General features: G+C 35.0%; 1 protein-coding gene across 2 annotated transcripts in view; it reads right to left on the reverse strand.

Moving 5' to 3' along the window:
* TXNRD1 (thioredoxin reductase 1) overlaps window positions 1-5,742 on the reverse strand; it is an 85,470-nt gene extending 79,728 nt beyond the window's left edge. Inside the window, exon 1 of one of the 2 annotated variants that reach the window (XM_063074575.1) lies at window positions 5,591-5,742. The gene's annotated coding sequence lies outside the window, so the exon portion shown is untranslated. Of the gene's footprint in view, window positions 1-56; window positions 111-5,590 lie in introns of those variants that run through there. The other variant, XM_063074574.1, reaches the window with a different exon arrangement.
* Window positions 5,743-6,000: the final 258 nt, after the last annotated feature.

The raw sequence follows: 6,000 nt of genomic DNA on the forward strand, positions 1-6,000 counted from the left end.
GATTAAATAAAATGTACAGTCATCAGGTGTAATTTACATATTAAACAGATGCTTACCTGTTTGATCAAGTTCAAGCAAAAAATAAGGGACACACATAGACTCAAATAACTTCTTTACCTGGAAGAAGTTGAAAAATAAGGGAGGAGAATGAAAAAAAGTTTGTAACCAAAAGGAGAGTCTCTCCTTTGAAAACTTTCCAGTTCATTTTTACGTAACTCACAAGATTCTCTCTGTTCACATTAATGATATTTAAAAGATATTTGAAGTCTGTTGATTCTATTCTATTGCTAATGGTTCACCTGTATAACTTAATAAGATACATTTTACATATTTAATGACTCAGTCTACCCCACTATAAAATGGGTTTAATACTAGCTGTGTGTAAAAAAGCACTGGAGGGGCTGGCTGGTTAGGTCAGTTGGTTAGAGTGCAATGTTAAAACACCAAGGTCAAGGGTCTGGATCCCCTTACTGGCAAGCTGCCAAAAAAAAATAATAAATTAAATTAATTAAAAAGTACTGGAATCCTTAATGTTTCTAAAACATTATGTGGCAACTGTGAAAAACACAAAACAAAACAAAACAAAAATATCCTTACAATAGTCAAGATATTATTTATTTTTGGTCAAATACTTCAACCAACAAATCAGTTACAAAAAACCATATGATCAAGATTATATAAATTATACTGGTAAAAAAAAATTTTTACTTGTAGGATAAAAGTTACTTTTGCCAAATTTATACCACTAAATAACATTCAAACTACTGTGAAAGTTGTCAGAATCAAAATGGAGTCACTTGAGTTAAAACAAAAACAAAAACAAAAACAAAAAAAAACACTGACAAACAGAGTCAGGGAAGGCCATGAAGGGGGGTTCTCATGTACATATGCCTCATAATAAGAATTATCACAAAGGACTCTGCAAAGCCACAACCTTGCAAAGCCACAGCCTTGCACAGACGCCATTGCAACCTTAACAAAACATACTTCTGTGAGGACATCTGCCCGGCAACTGTCTGTACAATTTCAGACAGGCATTGCCCTTGTTATTAATCCTTGTAGCCAAAGATGATTATGGCCAAACAATTATGTAATCCTTCAACACTTTTCCTTTAAAACCCTTTGTCTTCCTTTACCTCGCTGAATACACACATAGTTTATTATGGCATGCATATTCCCATTGCAATGTCCTATAGCCAATTAAACTCATTCTTCTTTTAGAGAGCCTGTCTTTGTTATTAAGCTAACACTACTGATAAAAGAGACTTTAAAGTACAAGAACAATACTTTAGAAAAGTTTGGAACCATACTCCTCCAGCTTATACATAAAATAAAAAAGGCCAGAGTAGCCTGAGGTTCACAGAGATCATCAATCAAGAAAATGTATTCTTGCCCCATTCTAAATTTAACTACTAAAATAGCAGACTTCACATTTTACTAAAGTACATCTAAAGATTTCTACCATTTCTATAGAACCAAACATAATATTTCGATATAAATGAAAGAATGGGTTCATTCGCACAACCTTTGCTGTATCTCTGAGGTAGGTGCCCCTTTTGGATGGCACCTAAGCCCCAGATTGAGTTTGGCTTCCCCTGACAATACACATTTAGAAAGATAAGAATCCTTCTAAAGAATGATGAAGCCATAAAGAGGGACATTAAAGGAAAGACAAGGAAAGCTATAACCGGGAAGCCACTAGGACAAAAGTCAATTCATATTCCAATGCTCATTTTGTAAAACTAAAAATAAAAAGTTCATACACACATAAAACCACAGACTCTTAAGACTTCCTTAGTCATTTAGTTTTAGAAATAAAACATTTGCAGTTTATTACAAAAAAACAAGTTGTCCAGGTTTAGAGAGTAAATCCTAAAAACAGATCCAAAAAATAATAATCAAAATTTCATAAGACGTGAAATACAGAAAATACACTCTCTAGATTCCAGAGTACACATGATCCCACTTCAAGAAATTGCGATTTTATAGGTTATTTTAACTCTGACTAAACTTTAGCATTGCTGACAGTATAAGATTAAAGATCAGTATTGAATATCAGAAATGCCAGTTTCCAGAGTATTCCCATTGATAAAAGTAGAAATGGTGAACTTTGCCTGTAAATAAACAAGCTATTGAGAATGGCAGTGGATGTAGATATCAAGCAAGAGATAGACTATAAGGAGACATCATTTGCCAATTCCAGGCATACTTCCAACTTCCACTAAAATATCTATAAGAAACAAATATTACATTTTCTGAAAAGACAGAGAGGGTTTAATCTTTGCACTTTAAAAACCACTATTCCCAGTAGGACGCATTCAAAACACATATGATAATGTGTTATGCAACAAGTAGAAAACTAACTTTATGTAGAAGTTAATTTCCTTGCGGGCACTTCCCAACTTGCGTTAATGCAAAATTACATTACTCATCCCAGAGAGAAATATGCATTTATCAGATAAAGTCTAGAACAAATATAAAAACAAAGTTTCTCCATTCTGATTTACTTACATCACAATAATTAAATGAGATGATGAAATCAAAACAGAAGGAAATAGCCTGGGGAAATTCTACTTCAAGGTAATTTCTGAAAAATGAGCTGTGAACAACTAAGTATATAAATTGGACCCTATAGGAAAAAAATCACTACTTTTCAAAGGAGAGGAACTTAACTATCTTTCATGGCCAAAGACATTAGAAATTAATTTTCATATTAATTGGCACCAATCTGAAAACAACTTGTATATTTGGAAAAGCTAAGGAATTGTTATTTGCCAAGATAAAACTAAGAAAGCTAAGCAAGTTGATCACATAGAAGTAGAGAGTAGACTGGCGGTTACTAGTGGCTGGATAGGATGGGGGTGAGAATAGTGAAAGGTTGGTTAACAGATACAAAAGTACAGCTAAATAAGGAATAATATCTAGTGTTCTATAGCACTGTAGCCTGGCTATAATTAACAACAATCTACTGTATAATTTCAAGTAGCTATAACAGAGCATTTTGAATGTTTCCAACAAAAAGAAATGAGAAATATCTGGGGTAACAGCAACAAAAAATCAATGGTTACCAGGATTTCAGGGGATGAGGGAGGGAGGGAGGGATGAAGAGGGGGGAATGATATTGTATTGGTTAGTACATGACATTATGCATTAGGCAAAACCCATACAACTGTATAGTACAAAGAGGGAACCCTAACATAAAATTAACAGTAATATATCAATATTGATTCATAAGTGTAACAAATGTACCACACTAATATAACATGTCAATAATAGGAGAAACTGCGTATGTGGGTGGAGGGAGGACATGGCAACTATCTTTATTTTCTGCTCAATTTCTCTGTTAAGACTAAAACTGCTATAAAAATAAAGAAAAAAAATATGTTAAAAAAAAAAAAGAGGATGTTTATTTAGAAGACCCAGCATATCCAGAAATTATTCAGATAATGACATTAAAGTTGCCAGGATAACTATACGTATATTTAAACGAGTACACAAATAACTAACATTTTTATAAGAAAGTTTCTTCATTCCCAGAGTAGATTTAATTAAGTAAAACAGGGAGCAGGGGAAGGAAAAAGGAGGGTAAGGCTTTACCTTTTCCTTAGGGATAGGCAGGAGAGCTGGGAAATGAGGAAGTAAGAAGGGTTCAGGGATAAGTGTTAGTAAGGATAAGAGTAACCACAGGTCAAAGAGATCTGGGATTTCAAGGAACACACTGAGAATCCACCTACCTATCACTAGTAGCAATCCTGACCACTAGCCCAACTCTTCATTGCAGAGATAAGGCAGGGTCAAAATTGGAATTTTCCAACTATTTTATAATGTTTTAAAAAATAAGTACAGGGACCAAATAATGCTTGGCACATATTAGGCATTCAAATGCTAGCTATTAACCACTGATAGGATTAATTGTACTTGGAATTAAGTAAGATATTTGTTGATTGCCATTTAACTAAGCCTCAGTATTGACAGAAGAAATTCTACTGTCCAAGCTTTTAGGTCCTGATGGAAAACAGGAAGAGCAAGTAGTTATTTTATTTAACAACCACTTATATAGCATTTACTATGCACCAGGCATGTTCTATGGCTTTTGTAAATATTAACTAATTGAATCCTCACAACAAATTTATGACATCGGTACTATTATTATTTACATTTTACAGATGAGGAAACTGAGGCACAACAGGCAAATAACTTAACAAAGGTCACATAGCCAATAAGTCACAGAGCCAAGATCCAAACTCACACTTTAGAGTCCAGGCTCTTAACAATTATTTGGTAACAAAAAAGATTAAACAACCACATAATTTTAGAGCTAAAAGAAACTTCAAAAATCAACTAGAGTAAACCAAAAGTGGGGAGCCCCAAAACAGACAAGATCACCACAGCTACACATTTAAGCCCACAGACGCCATGAACTATATAGCAGATTTCTAATACCCAGCCCTCTTTTAAATTCTCTAACATTACTGCCTATACCAATCATTTACAATTTAGCATGGATTATCTTAGTTCATTTTTCTTTTTAAGCCTATATTCTGCCTTCTCAGTGTGACTAAACCCCCCTAGGGATGGGACTTGTGTCTTCTACCTGTTTGCAGCCCTACTCCTAATATGATGTCCTACCCAAAAGGCATCACTATCATATTGATAGTGATGAAACCTAAGATGACAATGATGCAGACTATGTTCAGGTGGAAGACAAAGATTCCTACTTCAAGAGTTTTCACTGCTTGCCCACCTTCCCTTTTTCCTCATTTGGAAAAAGAGAATGCACACACATAACCACAGAGAAAGAGTCAAAACAGCCTGTCTCTGTAAGGCTTCCAGAATAAAAAGGCCTCTGAATTCAACCTCATTGAGATCTGGAAAATAACTGAATGGAGAGAGAGGCTAGAAGAAAATTAAACTTAATAAATTACCCTATAGGAGAATATGGACAGATGGCCAGTTATGTTTATTTAAGTGTCTATCACATCTAGGCCTAGAGCTACACTGAGTATAATTCAAAGCTAAACTTTAGTGAGTTAAATGCTTTCAACCTTTCTATAAAACACCAGATCTGGTTTGTCTTTCAGTTCTCACCTTCATTCTATGGTTAATTCAGGGAGGATTAAACCAATCCTCCCATAGCTGTGATCATTGACCTTTCCTCAGATAATTTAACATTAAGAACCAAGTAAGAAATACGGTTTATTCTTTGCAAAATTATTTTCCCCATAATAAAGCAGAGCGTAAAGAGATATTTATCAAAATTTAGGAGTACCTCAAGTAACAGTTCCTTATGAAATATTCACTACAGACATGCCTAAAAGAGCAGCAAATCAACTGGTTTAGTAATTCCGCCATCCTGACCTTCCCTGATCTTGACTACCTGAAAACATCTCGTACTTTTCAAAAGTTCAGAGAAAGATTACTCAAGCAATGTTTTGTTCTCAAATCAACATTCTACAATTATTCTGAAGCAAGTTACACCTATACACACCCTTCCTAAGGTGAAATCCAGTTGTTTACACATGAGCTCAAAAGTCTGTCAAATTCCTACAATTAAACAATTTTTCAACACTACTTGAGTTTAAAGCCTTACCTCAGTACACTGTTTGCACGTGGACTTACTGAAGACAACCACAGAATGACTGTCTATATAGGCCTGCAGCCGGGCTCTGGAGTCTGCAATGGCCGTGCTGGTGGATTCTGCTGGGTCCTCTGGCAAGGTTTGACTAGGGTGATGATCCTTAGCTAGAAGTAATGGAAGCAAACCTTGTAATTATCAGAAAGAAAACATGATGATGCAATTTCTAATATTAGGTTCACTATAAAAGCCTAACAATTTTAGTACCAAGGGCCAAAATAAGGAATCTGAGGAAGGACTCGAACATGAATTATACATTTAGTTCTGTCACCTGACTGGAGACCTCTGGCAACTCAATGTTACCAACTCAGATCATCACAAGATCAGTCCTCAGGGGATCCTGACATACGGTAAACCATAGTCTG

Source organism: Cynocephalus volans, chromosome 12 (genome assembly GCF_027409185.1).
Source record: "Cynocephalus volans isolate mCynVol1 chromosome 12, mCynVol1.pri, whole genome shotgun sequence".
In the NCBI taxonomy this organism is placed as follows: Eukaryota; Metazoa; Chordata; class Mammalia; order Dermoptera; family Cynocephalidae; genus Cynocephalus; species Cynocephalus volans.